Source organism: Sturnira hondurensis, unplaced genomic scaffold (assembly GCF_014824575.4).
Source record: "Sturnira hondurensis isolate 20B ecotype Veracruz unplaced genomic scaffold, ASM1482457v3 Scaffold0005220, whole genome shotgun sequence".
Classification (NCBI taxonomy): Eukaryota; Metazoa; Chordata; class Mammalia; order Chiroptera; family Phyllostomidae; genus Sturnira; species Sturnira hondurensis.
The window spans coordinates 6,908,757-6,933,302 of NW_028077851.1; the positions used below are offsets into that span (position 1 = coordinate 6,908,757).

Below are 24,546 nucleotides of genomic sequence, written 5' to 3' on the forward strand. Positions count from 1 at the left end.
ACAACTGAACTAGAAATGGGAAAGATGGCCTTCTCTGTGTTTACTGGTGGGAGGTTGGATGGTGGACCTATGTACATTGTGTGTGTTCAAACCGCCCTGCTCTTTGGAGGTGAAAGGGTTTTCTTGACAGCTGGGTCTTTCATATCCCGCCTGTGGAAACTCAGTAGGTTTCCAACAGGAAAGTCTAGAGGCAATAACCTAATGTTCCTTGCGTCCTTATATGAAAGGATTATTTTTCTGGCTTTGAGAGAGCAAAACACCTTCAAAAAATAATTTTTTCTCCTCCTGAAATCTGTTAGTACATGATTTCATTTGCAATAAGGTCATGGTTTCCATTCAGAAGTAATCCAACATTTTTCAAAGGTTGACCCCGAATTATTATTCCTCCCCACAGTTTTGTAAAAAGTCCGAGATTAGGTTTGAAGGGAAGGGAAAACTTAAATGAGTGTTTTTCCTTAATTATACTTTTGGCCGCCACCACGGGGATTGTGGGCTTTAAGCTTCTAATCTCCCACCTTTTTGATATTTTTCCCTGTACTGTGTTTTTGTTACCTGAGTATAGGCGGAAAAGGTTGTGGAAGAAAAATAACTCCATCCATGTAACAGAAATGTCTTTCTCTGAAAGTTAGTCACTGGCTTTGTTCTTATTATATTTTTAAGAAGATTTTTTACAATTGCCTTTGAACAGGACATTGTTTTCCCTTATTTACAGAGCTCATCGCCTACTAATTATTGATGCTCTTTAACCAATACACTGGACTTTCGCTCCCCATTGGAAAAGATGAGGATTGTAACCAATGGGGTTGATGTCGGGGGACTACAAGGTTTCATGGCCCCATGGTCTGAAATCACAAAGTCCAGACCACATAGGCTTGTCAGCACATGCTGACAAGTCTCAGCAGTCTCAAGGTGTTAAGCAACAAGGAATGGGTGGGGAGAAAAACAAGAGAAGTAAGAGTGGGAGAAGGGAGTTAAGGAAGGAAGAGAAACTTGCATGATAAAATGTATCAAGCCCTCATGTTTGAAGGAGCCATCTTAAGGATTTGATTAGTCGTTAGTTACTCGTTCATGCTAACATAAATTTTGTATGTTCTTGTGAAAGAACTGAAAAATGTCGTCATAAGGAAATGACAGGCAGGGTCCACTTTGAGTCCTGTGATGGTCAGGGGAGTGGTTTGACTTTGAGCTTGCCAGATGGCCCTTGTCATTTCTTTACAGGTAGATTTCTCCCCGCCCATGTTAAATACCCAAACAGAAATCCCTTTCCTCCGAAGAACTTCTACAATAAAGGCTTAACTTAGTCATTGTTATAGTAGTTCTATTTATTTTGTTTTCTATTGTTACTTTTTATGTATAAGATGCTTTTCTGGCAATATCAGAGGTTTGTTTTTAAAGATTTTTAAAATACTTTCTAAGAAGTATTAAAAAGAGTATTTTCAAAAAATCTTTATGGTGGGTTAGCACAGAACATTCTATACAATATAATCTTAAGTGATAAAGTTGGATGCTCCAGAGTAGTGCTTCTCAAACTTTAATGTGCATAATTATTGGTTGGGGATCTCATTAAGATGCAGATTCTCAGCCCTGGCTGGTGTAGCTCAGTGGATTGAGCAGAAACCTGCGAACTAAGGGATTGCAGTTGGATTCCCAGTCAGGGCACGTGCCTGGGTTGCAGGCCAGTTCCCAGCAGGGGGGGGGGGTGGCACACACACAAGAGGCAACCATATATTGATATTTCTCTCCCTCTCTCCTTCCCTTCCCCACTAAAGGTAAATAAATGAATAAAATCTTTTTTAAAAAGACGTTAAAAAAAGATGCAGATTCTCATTAAATAGGACTGGGGCAGAGCCTGGGCATTTGCATTTCTCACAAGGTCAGTGGTGATGCTCATGCTTCCGATCTAGAGTCCACACTCGAGTCAGAAGGTTCAAGGCCTTTTAGGAAGCTCAGAGTCCCGGACAGAATTACTACTTACACAGAGGCTGAGTATGCAGCCCCCGGTGCCCCAGCCTATCCATCTGGGAAATAATTATGTAATTTGTCACACTATGATAACATATGCATGTTTTCAACAGCTTTGCAATTCCCCGAATGTTTTCTGAACATCTCTGATTACAAATGGATCTTGATTACAGCTGAAGATGATAATTTAAGATTCCTCGGTGGTGGAGCAAACACAGTGCTACTTCTCCAGTGCTTTTGCTTTCTCAAAGACCGGCCCTAGTCTGGAAACAGATTCCTCCTTGACTCTGTTACTGCTCCCCAAGTGTTACTGACTGAATGTTTCCCTCCAAAATTCAGAACTTGGAAACCTAACCCCGAGTGTGATGGGCATTGGGTTCCAAGCCAGCGGGAGCTAAGTCCGTCCTGAGAGAGTAGTCCTTGAGATGGGATTAGTGTTCCTGTATAAAGATTTAGAGAGGCCCAGGTGCCCTTCTCTGTCTGCCTGTCTGTCTGTCCGTCCGTCTGTCCTTCCCTCTCTCTCCTCCCTCCTCCCCCACCCCCAAATGTGAGGACACAATGAGAAGGTGGCCATCTGAAGGTCTGAAAGAGGTTTCACACCAGGACATGAATCTCATGACACTTTGATCTTGAGCTTGATAACCACCACAGGTGTGAGAAGTAAATGTATGTTGTTTCAGGTGCCCAGTGTTTTCTTAGAGTAGGCTGTGCTAAGACAAGAAAGGGTTAGTCTTTAAAGTTGAGTATGTGAGGTCCGTGTTTTTAACCATGAGGTCCTCCCTTTGTGCCTAATTGGGCACTCGGTCACTGGGCATGCTATCATTCAGGAAGACGAGTTAACTAGAGCCTTACTTTCTTTGCTAGACAGACATATCCACTGAGCTTTTATTCATCCTTAGTTTGTTTTCTATGTGTTTACTTGGTTAGACAGAATGCATTCTTCAAAGACATGCCACTTTCCATCTATTTAGGCTTTTGATTTGTATTCCATAGTGTTCGACTCTCTACTTGTCAGAGCAATTCTCAAAATTAGAAGAAATTGACCATCAGTCAAAGTTGTATTTTCCCTTCCTTCTCTTCATCATCAGTGAAAACAAAATGAATAAAAATTACAAGGAAAATGGTACACATTCTTTAGTTTTCTTAGAGCTCTGGACCTGGGAATGAATCCCTTTCCCTTGCTTCCCACTGAATGAATCTGGCATCATCACATTATAAATACAAATTAAATTTCTTCTCCAGAATTTCAGATGGAATTTAGGAATGTCCTTATAGTTAATAATGGAACATGCTTTTGTCTCCTAAAACAGTTCTCAGTGCTGGAGGGGGCAATTTGGCCACCAAGGGGACACTTGGCAATACAGGGAGTTGTTTTGGTTTGCATAACTATGGCTGCAGAGGACGGGGGTGGTGCCAAGGGGAAATCCTGGCCTGCTGTGGGTCAAGGTCAGGGATGTTGCTGCACTTTCTGTAACTCATAGAACAGCTGCTTACAACAAAGAACTAGGCAATCCCAAATGTCAGGAGTGTGATGCCTGTGAAATCCAGGCCTATTCCTACTGGGTAGTGTGGTTATTTTACTCTCTGCTTAACCTTAACTTTCACTGGACTTTATATTATTTTCATGTGTAAGCTCATTAAATATGTAATTCCCATTAGAGTAAGGATAATTGTGTATATTCTCTTTGGCAATGGCTTTGAACTCCTTTGGAGGACTTGATCTTTTTTTGTGACAAGTCATTTTTATGTTCTAAACGGTTCATGATTTACTGAATATAATAGGACATGTAAAATTTTCGTGAGTTATTTTTCATTTGATGTTCTCATTCAGTCACATGCAGTTAGACACATATTTTGGCAATAACTATGTCTCAATAAAAGACCAAGTTCCCCATTTCTCAAGGGATTAGGAAGTTAAGTGTTTTGTCTTAGGAGGAGCACATTATAGAATCAAGGTCACTGCTTTGGAATTATGGTGATCCTCATTGCCCTTGGAGAGGATGCTCACCGCTGCAGTGCTCCCAGAATCTTCCACTGCCCTTGCCTGGAAGTGTGCATGGAACCAGCACACACACCTTAGACACTAGGATTGTCACTTCCCATGTTTCCTTTCATGATGTAGCCATTACACAAGGTTCTCTGGAGTTTTCTTATGTGGTATTTGAGGCTCAAGTGAGCTTATCAACTTCAGGTTTTTCCAAGGCTTCACCGACAAACCAGCCATATTATACATTCAAATTTCCTTGGTTACTTGTAATTTCAAACTAAAGTAAAATGGCCCTGGCTGGTGTCACTCAGTGGGTTGAGCTTTGTCTTACAAACTGAAAGGTCACCAGTTTTATTCCCAGTGTGAGCACATGCCTGGGTTGTGGGCCAGGTTCCCAGTTGGGTGCATTTGGGAGGCAACCAATGGATGTTTCTCTAGCACACTGATGTTTCTCTCTCTCTCTCTTTTTCTTTTTCCCTTCCCCTCTCTCTGAAATTAAATAATTAAAATCTTTTAAAATATAGAATAAAATGGTGTTTTGTGAGTTCTGTTCAAGATCAAGGATCAAAATTCATTGGGGAAAACCAATGTGTGGATACTTCCATCTTTTACCTTCATCTAGAAAATAATGAAGAGAAATAGATAAGTTGATGGTGCAGACAGCCTTTAGCGATTTGTTCTTTCATGATTTGCCATTCCTAAAAAGAATTAAAAGCTTTTTCGCTAATATTCGACTATATTATTTAACAACTGAGCGTATCAGCAAAGCAGGCCACAAAACATTTCCCGATGCCCTTGTTAGGGTCATTCCTCCTGTCTTAGTAAGGTAATAAAGAGTCAGTTTAAGCAGACACAGCACAGAAAGCCTTTGTGAAATTAGGAATCTAAGAGCTGTATATCAATGACGTGACCTTACTTCTTTCTGTCACCCTTTATGCTGCTTGGCACTGCATAGAAATGTTCTACCTCCTTGGTGATTAAAGTATGCTAGTCCATTAGCACAATTTGGGCAATACTGTACCCATTGGGTTATGTGCTTATGATTCCTAATAACATATGCAGAACATACAGAGGTTGTTTTTTTTTAATTTGAGAGAAAGGAACCCTCAGAGATTCAGGATCCTTCAAGGAAGAGAAGGTAGATAAGGCAGACGTTTTGGACTTAATCCACCGGCTCATGGGACAGAGCCATGTGGGTGGTAGGAGCTCCATACATATCTGCTTTGTGAGTGGATGTCAAAAGTTCGGATTCTGATGCTACAACCAAAGCACTTTCTACTTCCACTGCTTTTAGTCATTCTGACTTGTACTACATTGTACAGGGTGCAAGAAGCAGGACTATTCAGAACACGGGATTTTTTTCTCTAAACTGGAGGTGAACAGACACTCTGTGAGGTGGGAACTATTTTTGCTATTTTATATATGAGGAAACCAAGACATTTCTCTGTGGGCCTGTCACATTTCTACATGTCTGATGAGCAGAAATACTGACCACCTTTTTTCTCAACTGTCTTTTTTTTAAAAAGATTTATTTGTTTACTTTTAGAGAGGAGATGGGAGGGAAACATCAATGTGTGGTTGCCTCTCATATGCCTGCTACTGGGGACCTGGCCCACAACCCAGGAATGTGCCCTGACTGGGAATCGAACTGGCAACCTTTTGGTTCACAGCCCATGCTCAATCCACTGAGCCACACCAGCCAGGTCCAGCACTGTCTTTACAAGGATGTCTGTATAGTTAACACACTTGGGGTGACAGTGATAGTGACACCATCCACAGGAAAGGTGGGTTTCTGTGTTGTCCAGCATTATAAAGATAATATCTCTCTCCAGGACAAAGGTCATACAGGTTCACTGTCCATTGTGAAATATCCAGGCTCCCTAAGTTAGGGGTGTCTGTCCTGTGAGCAGTGTTTAGGTGTCAGTTTTCTCTCTTTGAATCTGCGAATGTGGCATGTGGAACTGGTACCAGTGCTGTTGTTATTGATGTAACTAATCAATTCTATTTTCCTGTGACCCAGGAGTCCTGTGTCTTCTACATGCAAACATGACAGACCAACCTGGTAGCTTGCATACACAGTGCAGTCTCAGACGTTTCAGTGTTCGCAAAACTTAGCAAGGCTCAGCACCATCTAGCCAGGAAACACTGGGCTGCGATCCCATACGCGATGGGCGTCATCGCCAGACTGTGCAACCTCTTCTTTCTACTCTTTCCTGTGGAAATGGCCATAATTAACCTTAGCAGGAACCCACGGTGTAACTAGAACTGTGATGTTATTACATTCTGAACTCATGAGGTCCAGAGCTCATTTAATTTTCTTCTCTATTATAACCCATGAAATGATATCCAACCTTATTCAAAGGCAAAGGAAGTGGGTCACTTCGACTGTAGGATGGTCAGAAGAAGGTCAGCTGTCGGCAGATGAGATGTTTCCTCGGGGAACAATCTCACATTTTTCTGCTCAGTCTGTGTTTGTCAATACGCCACATTCCGAATGGTTCAACACACTTGGTTATTGGAACCTCAGTTTGAATTAGTTTGGTAGCTTTGCTTTTCTAACAGGGGTGTCGCAAACTTCAGAGTCCTATAAAAATGAGAAAAGGCAATACAAAACAAAAACAATAGAAAGGTGAGTTGGAAAACTTGTGAACTACTATACAACCTTTGAAAAGTCACTAGATTTCTCCGCACTTTGATTGGCTCTTCTGTGAAATGGAAATAAATACCTCAGGGGGATGCTGTGAGCAGGCGACATACTAATACTAAACTGTTGTATAGCTGAAATTCAATCTGGAAATTGAGAAACACCACAGATGTGTCTCAAGCAGTGTTGGGAACCTAGGCTGTGAAATTCCTGTACCTCTTAGTTTGGGCTAAGGGCTACTTAGGGCTTTCTGCAGTAATTTGCAACGAAGTTACAAGGGCCCTAGGGTAGCCCTCCAAAGATTTGTGGCTGCAGATCGTTGAGAGAGAAACAAATGGTAGAGGATGGGGAGTCCTAAGGAAGGGACCTAAGGTACCCTGGGAAGAGTGCCAAAATGTAGAATACTATGACTAGTTTATTGAGACCAAACTGTAAGTTAAGAAACTTTCTTAGTCTGTTCAGGCTCCAGAAATAGAAAAGCATAGGACAGAAGGTTGTAAACAATCAAAAATTAATTTCTCATCATTTTGGAGATTGTAAGTTGAAGATCAAGACTCCAGCAGACTTGGTGCCTGCTGAGGGGCCCCATCTGTATCTGAAACCGGAAAAGACCAGCATTAGGGCTGCCTTTCACATACGGGACCAAATAAGTGGAGACAGGCATTGAATCTTTATGGGTGCTTTATTCAGGTGGCCAGTGATCTGAGAAGACTATGGGGTTGGACCCTAACATGACTGTCTTACATTTCATTTCCAGCCAGCCTTTTTATAACAGAGAACAAAGTGCTGTGAAGGGTTTAGAAATTCAGGGAAAATTAGGTTAAAAAACTGCAGTATTCTAGCCCTTGGCGGTTCCCTGTCTGTGGCGGACTGTGTGCATCTGTCTGTCCCTGGAACACAATGGCTTGGGTGTCTCCAGCTGTCCCCAGCAGGTCTTCTGTCTCTCCTGGCAGTGGTGGGCCATACCTGTAGTTCCTATCACAATAGCTTTAACATAGGCATTACCTATTAGGCATATTAACTATTGACCTTAAGCTAGAAATTTTCCAGCTGTTGAATCCGCTATCAGATGCACAGACAGCGTTCTGCTCCCTGTGTCTTCACATGGGAGAAGGAAGGTCTCTGGGGTCTCTTTTATAAGAGCACTAATTCCATTTATGAGGCTGAACCTCCCAAAGGCCTAATTCCATCACTTTAGGAGGTAGGATTTCTACATATGAATGGGGGCTGTGGCGCAAACATTCCGTTCATAACTGAAACCATAGAGACAGAAGACCCCATCCCCCCTAAAACATGTGTGAGTTCTTCTAACAGTCCTTTTCTCGATCCTGCTATGCATTTAGAACATTGGATAGTATTCCCTTCATTTCATTTGTATGTATCTGTGAGATAAGTGAGCTCTCCTCTGACCAAGAGAGAACACAGCCCCTGCGGGACAGCGTCCTCCTTACTGGGCTGTTGAAAGCACAGCTGGAGGGAACGGTACACATACAAGATCCTTGCACAGCATGTCTTCTGGGAGCTACAGGGCGGGTGCAAAGTGCTACATGCCTTTGTCTGGAAAGTCTTGGAGAGAAGGCGAATGGTCTTAAACCGATGCCCACATTGTACTTTCACAAACCCTGCAATTTAGAAGGAGTCTCCCCAGGAGGCTGGAGGCCCCGCTTGGCCGAGAAAACTCTCAAGATGAAAATTAAAAATAGCTGCATACACAACGAAAAGTCACTATTGAAATCATCCTTTATTTGCTTAGTTTGTTTCTTCCCCCTTCTCTCACCTTCAAGTCATAACTCGGCGATAAAAGGATCCTTCTGGATCACACTCACTCCCCCTCACTCCCGCTGGAGACTCCCAGCATGCAAACGCATAGGCTGAGGGGTGGGGCCTTGTGCCACTGCCTTATGCATTATTCATAGCAGAAAAGGAGCAAATGGTGACCTGGGCGAAGACAAAAACAAACTTTGGGAAGGCACATGGGAGATTTCTTTTGGAAAAGTGGCTGAAAACAACTGTAGGAATAAACTTGAACAATGACTCTCAACTCAGTGGAGAACCACTCCGTTACTGAGTATGTGCCAAGGCTGTCACTGTAATGATGATAGGAGATCTCACCACTCCTCTCTCCAAGAAGTTCCATCCATGAAAAGTATTGCTTGCACAGAACCACAGATCGTGAGTCTGACCAATAGGTAGCAATATGCACAAAAATCTTTTGGGAACGTATCGCTTTGGCAGCTACAAAATGTGGATGGTGGAGATGTTGCCCAGCACAGTGTGGTGCGTTTGTCTGACAGAAGCCCTGCTTCTACAGTAAGCTTCCCACTGGTGAGCCCCACGTGGAATATAGGCCCAGTGAGCGGAAGTGAATGTTTTCTGGGACATAGTGTTCATTCTGTCATGGGACCTCTGCTCAATGACACAGCCTGAGTTGGAACACTACCAAGGAGTCAAGCAGCTGTGTAGTTGTGGGGGGGAGGCAGGAGACAGGAAGGTAACACTGTGGACATGGGCAATGCAGCCACGTTGTCCCTGCTGATTTGAGAAATGGAAGTCTTGTATCTCCTCTCTGACTGTCTAAGATAAACTGGTCCCGTCAAAATCTCATGTAATCAAACCCACAATGAGATGCCAGTTCACATTCCTTAGCATTCATCACATGGAAACATTGGATATTTACCAGTGTTGGTGATGATGTAGAGAAATCTGCACCCTCATACCCAGGTGAAATGAAAACATGTCCACACAAAAACTTATTAAATCAATACTCCTAGCAACGTTGTTCATAATAGGCAAGAAATGGCTGTTTTGTCCATCAACGGATGTCCTGATTAATAAACTAAGGTCTACCCATACCATGTAATACTATTCAGCTTCAGAAAAGAACAAAGTACTGGGGGAGGCTTATAACAATGATGAAGCTAGTGGGTACAGTGCCAGTTTGGTGGCGATCATAATGTTATAAAACTAGAAAGCGATAGTGGGAGCACAACCCCCTTACGGTAGAGAGAGCCACTGAGTCGCACAGTGTAAAAGGGGAATCTCAAGCTATGTCAGTGGTGTTTCAGTATTTCTTTAATTTAAATACATATATATTGCCTGCTATATATATAGTCAATAATTATAAATTTTTTCACACACATGAAGATAGTTAAATAGAAGCAAATGTCAATAATTTTAACAACATTCTTTTAACCTTGTATATACCTAAAATATCATCTTTACATCATCAACATTTTTGAAACTAATGCTTTACATTCTGCTTACTGTACTAAGGTCCTAGAAACCCCATGTATTTTGTACTCACAGCACATGGCAGTTCAGACTCGCCACATCCCAAAGACTCAAATGCTTCATGGGACCAGTAGCTTCCATTCTGGACAGGGTGAGTCTGGCTATTGGTTAGGAGAAATGGAAGCAAATTACAGCATGATTTAGTTGGGTTTTAATAATTTTTAGGGCCAGCTTATTCCAACCATCTACCATTATCAGGGCTTTATTCTCTAAAGTACTAATAAATGTGAAACACACGTGGTTTTGCTTTTCTAGGCAACAGAGCAAACCCACACATCCTAACTGAACTCCTTCACCATTCTGATTTTGGTCTCCCAGGTCCCTGTGCCATAGCCATACAGCGGATTAGCTTTCCTTGAGCTTCACCTTACCTAGCATTTGCATCATTTCTCTTATTTTCTAAAACTCAACCTAATATTCATCTTGGCACTTGTAACTGGACTGAGAATGCATGATTTTTCAAGTTCTAGTTCCTTGTCCACCTGGTGGGTTTGGTGCCCTCCTATCTGAACAGCATGGATAGGCTGCACCTGAACTCCTTGTATATCATTGTGTCCATCGCCTAAGTTCAGGCACACAGGATTTTCTTCAGTCTGTGGGTGGAGTTGGGGTTTACTTGTGAAACAGAGAAAGGGAGAAAACTTAACCTGTGGGGAATATACTCCTCTCTTTCCTAATGCTGAGGTCTTCTGTGCTCAGGAAAAATAGGAGCCTATGAAAGGAAAGTTTCTTGCCTGACCGAAAGCAGAATTATGCCTCTCACTAGTTTTGGTGTAGTGTGCATTTGCGTTGACAACTGCGAACAAAGGGGTGGAAACGTCGCTGAGACACGAGTATAGACAACAGCTGCGAGGGCATTTTGATGTGCGGACGAAAAAGACCAAACTTTGCCACTGACTCCAAAAATGGACTCACCATGCTTGGTTGTTTTTGTTCTTGTTGTTTACCTATTAGACCGGGCAGTTCTTTGGACTTGAGGACTCGGGTTCATTTTGTTGCTCTTTCTCCTAGCAGTATTTCACCCATTCGAGGAGCAACTGGCCAGACCTGTGCTAGACTCAAGCAAGTTATGACCATAGGACTCCTGTTTTCTATCCTTCAGGGGCCTCTGTTTATCCTTGTCTTGGAATCGGGATTGGCTGGTTCCAGCTCCTCATGGTGGACGAGTGCGGCTAGCTGGTTGCTCTTGTAATGGCCACTGCATTTGGTTACAATAAAAGTAGATCACTGGTTCTCAGAGAGTGATCCCTGGTGGGCATCATCAGCATCACCTGGGAACTGGGTAGGAATGAAAAATTGGGAGGCCCCTCTACAGGTCTGTTGAGCTAGGAAATAGGGTTTAACAAGGCTTCCAGGTGTTTGGAATGCATGCCAGCATTTGAGAATACTGGTGTAGAGCTTTGGATACTATGGAGATATTTTCTACTGCATTTGAGGGATCTTAAGAATAAATAGGAATGATTGAAGGTGGGAGGTGGTGGTGCTTGGGGTGGGGGAAAGTGGGGGTGGGAAAATGGAGACAACTGCACTTGAACAGCAATAAAAAGAATAAATGGGAATGAGATGAACGGAAATCTCTATTTGAAAAAAAAAGTTCCAATAGCAGAAGTAGACAAAGGATATGGAAATATGAATGTGGGGATTTGAAATCATTTTTGAAAGCCCTTGATATGTCAGATGCTGTTCCGGTGCCTTTTACATGCATTGTCTCCAGTCTTAACAAATTGGAAAGCTTGGCTGCCTATATCCATTTGTATCTCTGTTTCAGAACTCAAGAAATTATTATTCCAAAGTGAGTCCAGTAGCAACAGCTGATAAGAGGCAGCATTACAATGGCAGTCAGGTCAGGTCTGTTTGCTTAGAAAGCGGAGAGGGGCAGAGATGTGTGGGTATTGCGCTTTTGCTGAAAGGGCGGTGATTAGTGTTGTTGGTGTCTATTGTTTTTTCAGGAAAAGTGTTAGATGTCTGGCACAGCATTTCCTCCTCTCCTTTCTTTCCTGTGGTGTATGTTGGGTTTGCCTCAACGATTTTGGACTGCAGCACAGAGCCAAGTATGGTCCGATCACATATGTTCCAGTGTTAAATGGCATCTCTTTTTTTTCAAATACAATGATTTATAACAAGTTCTTCAGCAGAATGGGCTTTTTACTATTATTAATATGACCTGGGTCTTTGAGCTAAAGGACGAGCAAGAGACCATAAGCTCCATTACCCTCAGGTGGAGAATGGGGATGGCTGACCTAGACAGTGATTATGGTGTTTTTGGATCCCGACCCACTGTTAGCCATACCATGCACAATACATATCAGGACATACATGAATGGTGACATTATGGATATGTTGCAGAAGATTGTCAACAGTGCAAATTTTGAGGGAATGTGATGTGCTTTGAGTGCCCGGAATAGGGAACAAAAAATCAACAAAGCTGAAACTCTCAAGGAAGAGTTAGTTCGGCTTTCCAAAGCCCTTAGTTTGAGCTGTTGAACCTCAGAATGGTTGGTGGTTGGGAAAGAGGTGTTCAGGTGGTTTTTACCAAGGGCGGTTCTGCTTGTCTGGGAGTCATTTGGAGATTCTCTGGGTCTGGTGTGGTGGGGCCTCGACAGGGAGCCCTCCTGGTGTATCAGTGGATGGAGCACAGGGACACTGTGGGGAGGAGCACGGGGCTGTCTGGCACTGTGAAGCTTCCCCTGCCCGATGTGCACAGAGTGCTCCAATGGAGAAGTGTGGTGGGTTGCTTTTGGCCACCAAGATATCCTGATCCCTGGGGGAATGGGAACTGGGAAAACAGCCAAAGACGAGACCCAAGGGATTCTCTGGGCTAGGCTTCTGTTGTTTAAAATTACTAAATTCACAACCGGATTACAAATCAGTGATGACAGAGAAAACCAGAGAGGGGCAGTATGTGTGAGCAAGGCAGAATTTCTCAGCCTTGGCACTCTTGACATTTGCAGGCAAGATCGTTCTTTGTTCTGGGGAGCTGCCCTGTGCATTGTACAGTCTTTTCCAGAGTCCCTGGCCTTGAATCTAGATGTCAGCAGCACTGCCCTCCGCTCTCTAGCTGTGACAACCAGAAAATTCTTTTCCAGATATTACCAGTGTCCCTCGGGGCAAAGTCACCCTCATTGAGAACCAGTGGTATGAGATCCTAAAGAGTGTCCTGAGACAACTTCAAAATGAATAAAAGTCCTGGCTTTTGTAACTCAGTTGTTGGAGCCTCTTCTGGTAATTGAAGGGTTGTGGGTTCAATTCCTGGTAGGGACACATACTAAGGTTTCAGGTTTTACCTTTTGACTAGTTGCATTAGATCCCTTGCCCCGGCTCAGATCCCTGGTCTGGGTGTGTAAGTAGGCAACCAATGCATGCTTCTCTTTTGCATTGATGATTCGTCTTTCTCTCTCTCTCTCCCCCTCTCCCTCTCGTTCCATCCAAAAAGCAATGAAGAAATGTCCTTGGGTAGGGTTATAAAAAACTTTTTTAATGACTTTCAAGTAAGAATCGTAAATTAGCAGGCAGCGTGCTCAGGACAAGCCTGTCCTCTCCTGCACCTTGGCTGACTCACTGAACGCATCCCGGTGATGAAGTACGACCTGTGCAAAACTTCGTCTCTTTCCCCTTGAATCACATTTTCTACTCCTTCTGTGGTGAACTGCTTTAGTCAACAAAATTTAACAGGACGTATAAAAGGGAATGAGAGTCAAATCCATCTCTGCTCTAGGAGGAAATGAGGTTCAGGCGGGCACCAGTGCATAAGCATCTCACGGTATTTTATGGCGTGGTGGGGTGATGCTTCTCCAACTTTTCTCATGCTTCTCTGCGTCTTCAGTGGTTCAGTAATCACTCCACAGCCGAACTCCCTCATGGATCAAGGACCCCGTTCTCTTTCCCTCCGTGTAGGATGAATATGGAAATTGCAACCTGCACAAGTTCCTCCTGAAGTCCTTTTTGGAGGAGCAAAGCCAATTCATGACATGTGGGGCTATTGTTCATTTGCAATTATTATCAAAACACACAAAGAGAAGCAGCCTCCCTCTGCTAAATTTCCCAAATTTTCACTTTCTTTCCTTTCTTTTTTATTTCATCAGACTAAATGCAGTATTATTGCCATTGAATATCTGCTTTCACAGTGTATAGCTAGTCTCTCAAGAATTGCATTGTCGCCCTTCCTCACAAACATCATTCGGATTTAGGCGTTGAGGGCAGTCACTGGCCTTGTTTTGCTAAGGTAGCTAATTGCATGCCACAAGTTGTGCTTAGACCTTTTGGAGATTCTATTCGCTGTGTACATCTAGGGATTGATGCAATGGTTGATTCGTGTAATGGCCAAACAAAACAAGCTTCTCTTAAAATTTAATAATTGAGAGTCACTGCTCTTGAGGAATGAAATGACCTATGCATTGGTGAGAACTTTGTCTTCTCTTTCAAGGATAACTGCATTTAGAGATGAGAAGAATAGACATATTCCTTACAATTCATGTTATTATTGGCCATTAAGAAGATGACAGGATTGGGATGAATTAACGCAGAAACTACCTTATTCTTCTGCCAGAAACACTACCATGACTATAATGAGCACCTTGTCCTTTAAATAAACATTGCAGAACTGTGCAATGTGGACGAGGCCAATTCAACCACTAAGTGCAGTTTTAGTGCTTGTGAATTTTATTATTTCTGTCATTGATTGAGTTAAGAAATCTTAGGCTGCAACAAAAAATATTGCTAGCATATGCCTAAGAAATATTAAATTATCCTGGCAAATGGGTTCGCTTGTTTCTCATTTGAGAAAGACTAATAAGAATTGTTGCTGCCTTCCTAAAAAGAGAAGGATTATAGGCCACACATATTGAAAATAAGATGCTTCTATACTGTGCACTCCACATTTTTTAAAAGATTCTATGTATTTATTTTTAGAGAGAGGGGAAGGGAGGGAGAAAGAGGGGAGGAAATATTAACATGTGGTTGCCTCTCGTTGCGCCCCCCACTGGGACCTGGCCAGCAACCCAGGAATGCGCCCTGACTGGGAATTTAACCAGCTACCCTTTAGTTCACAGGTTGGCACTCCATCTACTGAGCCACAGGAGCCAAGGCCAGTTTTTTTATGTTTGATTTCAAGTTAAGTGATGTGTTGAAGATTAACCATCTCCTGATAAAATGAGAGTGTGAAGACAGATCTGATCTCATGCCAGTCTTTTCCCATTGAATAGTGCTCCCAGTCCCTTCCAGCTTTAAGTAAATTTCACAGAAGTCCCACTCAACACTTCCCTTGCAGTCTCATTGGCCAGAATGTAATCATGTGGCCTGAACTAGTGGTGAAGTTGAAAATGCAATTTTGTAGGTGCTCCTGCTGACACCGAATAAAAGAAGGCTTCTTTTACTAGGGGAGAAGGGCAGGTAGCTATTAGGGAGCAGAAAACAATCTATGAAATTCAACTAGAATGTTCAAGGGGGCTTTCATTGCCCTGAATGATTACTGTGAAATCAATGAAAATATCTACCTTTGGTTTGATCTCAATCTTGGAAAATTTACCCAAGTAAAGGAAAGCTGTAAAATCAAGACAGCTCCACACCTTAGAGTGAAAGGCAATGTTGCTAGGCCATCCAGGAAGTGGTCTGTTGTATCACTTAGTGCTCATACATTTCAGTCACTAGGAACATTGGACTTGCCAGGCCCCCTTGGATCTGTGTCCTGGCCATTGGATCTGCCCTTGGATCTATGTCCTGGCCATTCCCTAGGGCCTGAGAGTCTTTCCTTGTTTGACTCATTCCTTTTCCTTCTTTCAATCTTCGCTCCAATGGACTCTTTTCTCTAAAACCTACTGTGATGTTGGATGTACAATAAGAAATGTATATTTGGTCATAGTTTCCATTTCTGTCAAAAAGTTTTTAAAAACACTTAATGAGGAGTGAGAGATGGGTGTCTGTTGTTATGTTAATGAGTTGACTGGAGGAAAGCTCCATTTATTTGGGAAGGAATGGGGGAGTGTTGTGTGTGTCTTTGAAAAAACTGGCAATGACAGCATACATCTTACAAATTTTTGGATATATATTTCTATGTAAGTAAAAAACGTGCCCTGGCTGGTGTGGCTCAGTGGATTGAGTCCTGGCCTGCAAAACAAAGGGTCACCTACTATCTTCCCAGTCAGGGCACATGGCTGGGTTGTGGGCCAGGTCCCCAGTGAGGGGCTTGAAAGAGGCAACCACACGTTGATGTTTCTGTCTTTCTCCCTTTCCCTCTCTAAAAAAAAAATTAACAAATAAAATCTTTAAAAATAGCTCTGGCTGGTGTAGCTCAGTGGGTTGAGTGCAGGCCTGTAAACCAGATGATCAAGGTTCAATTCCCAGTCAGGGCACATGCCTGGGTTACAGGCCAGTTCGCGGCAGGGGACACACCAGAGGCAACCATACATTGCTATTTCTCTCTCTCTCTCTCTCTCTCTCTCTCTCTCTCTCTCTCTCCTTCCTTTCCCTTCTAAAAATAACTAAATAAAATCTTTTACGAAATAAATAAATAAATAAATAATGCCTCTCAGGAGAAATACAAGGAAAACATCTATTTAAATGGGTAGTATCTTTTTTTTTATTTCTCTTTAAAGTTTTTCGACTATTCACTGTGTGCATGATTGAATTTACTTTCCTCTTTCCATTCTTATCTGGGTAACAAGTCTTTTTCTCACTAGTTATTTTCTTACTTCTGCATCTGTTTTCCATATTCTGCTTGAACTTTTGTCATTGTATGACCTTGTGCTGGTTGCCTGTCCTTTTCCAACCCCTCTCAGAGGGAAGAACAAATGAAGAAATAAAGGACAGAATTAGGCCTAGGCAGCTCCCCAAGTAGTAAGATGTTCATCTACATCTTTAAAAGTGGGTATACTTGCTAAAAAAAGAGTAGCTGCTGAAGGTGTGTGTTCATTGTGGGATGGCAAGGTTGCTTTTTGTTGTAGTTTGGTTTGCTCTGGTTTGGAATTTTTTGTTGTTGTTTTCTTTCACCTTTGAAATTAATAGTTTAACCTGTGTAATGAAAAAATTGCCCTTTTTCATGTCTACTGAAAAGCAGCAAAATATTAGCTAGTAATTCTAATGAAGTATTCCTGGGTTATGGTGACAAAAAAGGCAACAATAGCACCATGAATTCTTTGATGAGAGTGTAATCCCTCAGAATCAGTTCTGAATGACTGTATTGCCGAGGCCAATGGGGCAAGTTATGGAAGTTTGAGTTTCCCACTTGGATAAAGATTAGCGCCATATCCTAACGCTGATCTATTCATTCATTCATCCATTTATATATTCATTCAAAGACGACTTTTGAAGCAAGGCGTAGCAGTGTTTGGACATGCAGCAGAATTTTGTTTTCTGGCAAAGAATGAGCAATTAAAATCCAAGCCTAGGAAAAAATGGGTAGGACCAAACTTCAGATACTCTCCATCCATGGAGAGGAAACAAAAGTTGAAACTCTCTTAACAATATGATGAACTAAGAAGGCATTAAGAGGCTTCCTGTGAGGCTTCTATCTCATGGTTCCCTTGTTTTCCGCAGGGATGCCTTGTCTTGTCGCTGGTCACTAAATCCTGAGAGTGCGTGTAGACCATCTCTTAGTGGAGTCTTCCAGAGGGGTAGCTTCAAAAACACAGGGCTCACTGTGTCAGCCTGGGCACCATTTCGCTGACACTGATTTTCCCACCAGCAGTCTCTTTCCTTGTTTGTAGTCCTGCCTGAGCCAAATGCGTTCCTTTGCATTTCATATTTTTCCTGAAATAAATAATAAGTTATGAGACACATATAGTGTGATGAAATTTATTCTTACAACCAGAGTAAACCCAAATCCTCAAGTTGTTGTGTTCCCTTTATTATCATCTTCTAGTAGACATGCATTTGTACCAGGAAACAAAGCCACTCTTCGCTCATCACCTTGTGCCGTGCCTGCTTCCTTCATCATTTCTGCCAGCAGATCCTGAGTGGCTGCTACAGTAGATAAGGATGTGAGGGCAGGTAGTTCATTTGGGGGGTGATTCCAGGAAGCAGGACTGAGGAAGTAGGGACCACGAGAGAGGGAAGGAAGACAAGCAAAACAAAATAAAGCAAAATTGTATAGATTAGACATCTGGGCTTCTAGAGCTCTACCCCACTGGGGAATTTCTAAGAAATGATGTGCAACACAGGTCAACACACCATGTCCTGCAGGCCAAATAGAGTTGTATTGACACATAGCACATTTCTTCGTGCATTGGCTCTCACTCCTGCTGTGCAACATCGGCTGAGCTGTGTCTTTGTGACAGACACCGTATGGCCTAAAATATCTGACCGTGCCCCAAAATACATGGCTCATTCCTGAAAATATTTCCTGCCTCCTGGGGTAGAGCTGATCTTAGAATTTACTGACTCTTTCCCAGAGGGCTAGTGTTTAACCCGGGAGCACCTGGCCGGCATCTAAGCAACTGGAAAGACAAGTGAGACAGAAATGCAAGGAGACTACGCAACTAGGACCCTCGATGTTAGACTGCCAGAGGACATGGACCTGTCCACCCTAGTTACGTGACAAGCACATATTGGCCAATAAGGAGACATCAAAAGCAGCTTTTATAATACTCTTTTCCTGTAAGGAATAGCTTCTTTTTACCCTGATATGTTTTTTGTTTTAATCAACAAGAAGGCTTTGCTGTTATTCCTTTGCCAGAATTCCAACAGTTCTCTTTATTCCAGATGTCTCAGTTTTAAATATTTGGAAGGGCTTGCTCACGAGTGCGCATAGATGTCTGTATGTATGCCTCAGGACGTTTTCTTTGAATGTCCTTTTGAAAAATAGGGTAGCCCTAGCTGGTGTAGCTCAATGGACTGAGGCCAGGCTGTGAACCAAAGGGTCACTGGTTCGATTCCCACTCAGGGCACATGCATAGGTTGCAGGCCAGGTTCCCAGTGGGGGCCATGTGAGAGGCAACCACACATTGATGTTTCTCTCCCTGTCTTTCTTCCTTCCCCTCCCTTTCCCTCTCTCTAAAACTAAATAATAAATAAAATCTTTAAAAAATAAGGTAAACTATTTTACCCAAGTGGAACCTCTACTCATAGCTGTAGAGGGAAGGACAGAAGTGACAGGCCCCACCCACTTTCCAAACCATGTACTTGACAGCAAGAGCAGGATCCTCGGAGGTGAATGTTATCTCAAAGGAAACTTGCCATGTTCTCTAAATATTCATTTTCAGCAATCGGGTACACAATCATAATGATTTCCATAATCTGACCGAGAGATCATTTTTGCATTGAATTATATAATATGTATAGGTAAGGTTCATGCTGCAGCACCTCGCTGGGAGTAAAAATAGATAAAGGTGGTAGTTTCCAGTAGGCAAAGCCATGGAGCCAAAATGAAAAGTGAAATTCTGAACATGAACCTCCCTCCTTTCGGTTCCACCTTGTGAAAGTTTACTGCCAATCACCTGTGCGCTATATTCCCTGCTAGGTAATAACACAGTACTGGGGAGTATTTTGAGTTGGTAGGGATAGCGCTTCCTTGACGTGCTGGGTTCTGAAAAGTAGAAGACAGATCCTGAAGAGTCTAAGGTTAGGAGGATTGTATCCCATAATTTCACTTGCCCGTTATGACAAGAAGCCTGTCCACACCCTTCCTGTTGTGAGTGAGCAAGGCCCATTAGGAATAGGTGCTGATTTTTTTTTGCTCATGTTCCCATGGTCTCCTGCATGGGAATAACACCATGCCACTGATTTGGGAAAATTATATAATCCTAAAATAGGAAGTGTTTGCTTTGTTAAAATCGATGATTGGATAGAAAGATCTGGTGAATATAATGGTCCCTGATTATATTTGGTTGGATGGGTCAGTGTCCTGGTGTCCCTTTGGCTCTCAGCCCAGCAGAACTAGGAATGAAGGCCTGGGTGCCACACGAGGTGAGACTGGAGCCCTTCCAGTCCCTGAAATGAAATGTGCCAGGCCACAGCTTAGAAAATCCCTGGCTTTTCATTGCACTTTCTCCCTCCAAAGGAATGCTTTGTGGGATTTTTAGGTTAGGTTTTGCGAGTTAAAGAGAATCATTTTTGATGCTGTTCTTTTGGTTTTTGAAGACCTGGGTTGAAAATATCCATTGCCTTGGGGGAGCCATGAGCTTTAAGACCCAATGGAGGGAAGGGCTAAGTAATAAGCACAGCAGTGCCTGAGATGCAGAATTACTGCAGGTTATCATTGTCGAAACCAAGCCAAAGTGGTGAGAGTCCTATCCAGTGTAAACAGTAACTTCCGAAAGTAGTGTCATTCTTCACTCGTCTTTTTGGAAATACAGGAAGGACTCAAAGTATGGGTATCTTTTCCTGGGAGACAGGTACACGGGCTTTCATTCCTCAGTTTAGCCATCAACTCCCATGCCCTATGCCCACCTTTCTCTGGCAAAAGACCCGCTGTATAGTTGGGGTTTTTTTTCCTTTAGACGTTGGAGGTACCTAGAAAACACTGCAAAATTTAATTCCACATAGGACCTTTTGACCTTTTGTTTCTGGAATAGAAGGAGGCTCCAGTTGGAAGAGCTGGAAAAGGAGGGGAAGGAAGAATTGTGAAAGTATATTTCCAGTCTTAGTATTTTTGAATTTATTGATACAAATCTCATTCATACAAGTGAAGCTTTACGAGTGGGAATATAACCCTATTTTCCAAGAATTAGCCTTTTTAGTTTGCATTCTCAGAAATGCTTTAGAGATTAAACAGGCCAACAAAATCTAATGCCAGGAAGAAATAGAACTAACATATCTCTCAGTGTTGTTTTGTTCCCCTTAGAAATGTGTACAGCAAAACCAAAAAGTGATAAGAATCATACTTTCACACCATGTGATTAAGAGACCCTTTTGTTTCCCTGAAAGTAGCTGTGGTCTTCACTCAGCAGGTCTAAGCTAGATTTCTTTATTTTTCTTTTTGATTTCCATCCCTCCCCAACATTTATTTTTCCTATGACTTGTTGTTTCTCTTCTTTCCTACGATCTCTAAAAACAAATTGATTTTATTAGAACTTCTGCCTACGGTCTTTTATGACACAGGAGCACACAAAAAACCGATTTGTAGCCAGCTCAATGGCACGCTTAAGGGAGTGCGCAGTGAGTGCCGTAGCTGCTTGCTTCTTCCTACAGAAATTTCCGAGAAAAGAATGGCTGAAGGTGAATGAGAGGTAACCTGGTGTGTGAGTGAGGAAAGGGTCAATGCATTTAAAGAACATTGAATTGTTTTTATGTGTTGATCTATTTGAACTCTTTCTCTCTCTGTTCCTGCACTTACCCTTGTATTTGTCCCCCAAAATGGGGAGAATGACACATGTCCATATATGAGTATTGCTATAGAAACTTTTTCGTGTGCCTGCTACAGGTACACATGTGATTGCTTGCTTAGGAATACCAATGATGCAGTCAGCCCTAAGGCAGCTGATGGAAATATCAGTGGGCAGACTCCTAGGCTTAGCATGGGTATGCTCTGTTTTCTTTTCTTTTTTTTAAAGGCAGTTTGTATCACTAGACCTTGGCCAATTGAAGTAAGCATAAGACAGCTTTGCCTGCAACACCCACTCCATTGTACCAGGTGAACATATTCTGTGCAATCGTGCTTGTTAATCAATTTCCAGCATGGTTTCTGTTATGGCTGAAGCCTGCATTTTACCTCCGGCTGAAAGGCTCAAAGAATGGAATTCACAGTCCTTTGATAAAGTACAGTCCTTTTGTGGTGCCTGCTAAATCAGCGGTCTTGTCCTGACAATCGTTCCTTTCCTTTTTAGTAGAAGACTGTTGTGATTGACATTTTACCTGCCCATCCCTGTTGGACAAGCCCCGTGCTGGGAAATTGCAAGAATGTTACCCTTCCTTCTCACGTCTTGTTGGTGATGTGCAGCGCAGTCTCGCCTTGTCTGACATATCAAAATGAATTAAGATAAAGTTCTAGTCCATGAGCCATCAGGAAAAATTATCTGTTTAACTTTAATGCAAAGTGCTTGTTGAGAGTTAGCCAAAAGATATAGCGCTAGTATCTTTTAATTAAGATGACACTTCACTTATTTTCATGCAACATTAAGTTAATCTGTTCCAATTTAATGAAAACAAGGGGGAAGGAAAACACGCCTGCTCCTCCACATATGATCCTGTCTGTGGGTAATGTCTCGTGGAGGGATTTGATTTTGTGGTGAGGGAAGGGTTTAAATTGACAGTAAATCAGAACTACCATAAAAACAAGATCAAAAGTAGGACATATGAGTCCATTGGTTTTCCTCAAAGTCACATGACCAATTTCCGATTTACTTTTGTGCTAATGTATTAAAAAGTACTGCTGAGTTTTTTCCCATTTCTTCATGACTAGGTCCATTTCGTGTAGAAGGATAGACTAACGAATGAGAAGTTGGACCCATTCATTTAAAGGCCAAAATAAAAGGAGTAGAGATGTGAATTAGTGAATTTTGGTGAATTAGAAATTCCATTTGCTAGAGCTATCCACCACTACACACACACACACACCATATTTGCCTTTGGGATATGTATGAATTCATCTCAGTGGTCTGACTCAATGGAAAGAATGTTTGACTCACTTCATTTTCAGCAAACGTGTATATTTTTTGACAGCAATGAAAGAAAGGACATCCAGCTGTATCTAATTCAGATGTGAAAATCCTGGAAACAATTATGCTTTTATGAAGGGAAGTACACTTGAACTGAATACACAAAAAGGTGCCGGGCAGGCATGTAGTGAAAACTAGCAACGGAATTATATGCAATGGAGAGTTGAGTGTATGAAATGGATTGTTAGCAAAGGAACGTGTAGGGGGTGTCATAGCCCAAGTTTGTATTACCATCACTTGGACTGCCCTCAAGTGAAAAGTGAGTCTCCTGAGATCTGAAGCTTATTGCATGTGTATGCAGGCCTGATGGAGAATCAGGCTGATGGACATTCTTGCAGAAAGGAAAGTGTCTACTTGGGTGAAGTTATTTAACTTTCAGCACTGCCTACTCAATGGTGTACACATGGGTTGAGGTTTACAAGTGAGAGATGAGCCCCAAAGGGTGCTCAGGGAATGTTCCATCCACACAGTCACCGTCTGACTACGGGATCTCAAGCATGAGTTACCTTGACACCCTGGACCAGGCAGGCATTTGCTTTTCTATTTCACTGACAGTCTTCCAGAAATTTCTAGAGGGGTGTTTACACAGAATGAAATGTCCTAAATGCACTCTCTGATCTTGCAAAGAAAGGGCCAACATAAATGTGTTTGATTCTGCTCATTTCCCACTATCTAAGTAGGACACACTGGGCATGAGCCTGATCGAATCTAAGTCCCCTGTGTGATGCATGGTGAGGGAAGAGTGCAGCCGAAATGTGGGGAGGGCCACAGTCTGCTTGATTTTTTAATGAAACGTCAGTTTTCCAAGCGATTTTCTGAAAACACAGTTCTTTTGTATGTTAAAATTGAACTTGAGTCCTGTCTTTTGCTTGCAATGACCTGGACATTCTGTACAGTTTTTTTGGACCTGAAATTTTGGTCACGTGATAGAAATTAGAAAGGACAGTTTGAATATTTGTAAGTAGCATAGATTTAGTTTTTGTTCCTTTTCTTTCTTTCTTTCTTTCTTTCTTTCTTTCTTTCTTTCTTTGTCTTCCTTCCTTCCTTCCTTCCTTCCTTTTCTCTTTTTAAAAATCATTTTGTGCAGTATATCTCTCCAGCAAAAAGTCTTATTCCCAGAAGTCCTGATTTTTCAGGATAAGGTGGACTGGCTTTTTTTTTAAGATTTTATTTATTTATCTTTAGAGGGGAAGAGAAGGAGAGAAATATCAATGTATGTTTCCCTCTCGTGAGTCCCCTGCTGGGAACTGGCCTGCAACCCAGGCATGTGCCCTCACTGGGAATTGAACCATGATCATGTGGTTCGCAGGCCCAAGCTCAATCCACTGAGCTACACCAGCCAGGGCTGGACTGGCTTTTGTAATTACCTTTCGGAAGGTAAGCAGAGGTAAATAATGGAGGTGACTCATGTTTGAAAGGAAGCCTTAAAATAAGGATAAGTAAGAGAAATAGAAAATCTTTGAAGTGATTTCAAATAATCCACAGTTGTCTTATTACTGGATACCCTATACAAAGAAACATAAAGTCCTCTAGTAAGTAAAAATGTGCCCAATGTCTCACCTTTCATTGGGAGTGCATTCCCTTAGTTATTAGGGAATATCATGAGCACTGTGCACCTGGACCATAACTAACAGCCATTTTACCTGAGACCAGCCAGTCTATCATCCCTGAAACAGAAATGCTAATAATTTACCCTTTTTGTGCTGATGGTTAGTATCACATGAAATGGCAAGTTTCAATCACTTTTATAGGGAACATGTGATCCCAGATGCCAGTCTTATAAATATTAGATGCTATGGTTGTACTATATACAAAGATAACCTTGTTGGGAAATTCAATTAAAAGCCGATCACAATAGAACCACAATTAAAACTAGTGTTTCAGTTAAAAAAAAAAAGCCCTCCCTTCAGAATCAATTAATGACTGGTAAAAGTTATTATCTCTGAGCAGGTAGGATTCTTAGGTTGCCTTTCTGTTTAAACACAATTTGAAATTATGGTAACATGTATATATTCTATATTTCTTTTTCTGTCATGTAATAACCATGTAAGTAATGAGTAATATGCTGGTTTTTT

The 24,546-nt window shown here is 42.1% G+C and overlaps 1 long non-coding RNA gene across 1 annotated transcript; it reads right to left on the reverse strand.

Moving 5' to 3' along the window:
* Window positions 1-1,517: 1,517 nt before the first annotated feature.
* On the reverse strand, window positions 1,518-20,768 carry LOC118987289 (uncharacterized). Its single transcript, XR_005066532.1, has 3 exons — window positions 20,758-20,768; window positions 3,679-3,683; window positions 1,518-1,577 (listed from the first exon to the last, which is right to left on the reverse strand). It is a non-coding gene; the product is annotated as an uncharacterized LOC118987289 (long non-coding RNA).
* Window positions 20,769-24,546: the final 3,778 nt, after the last annotated feature.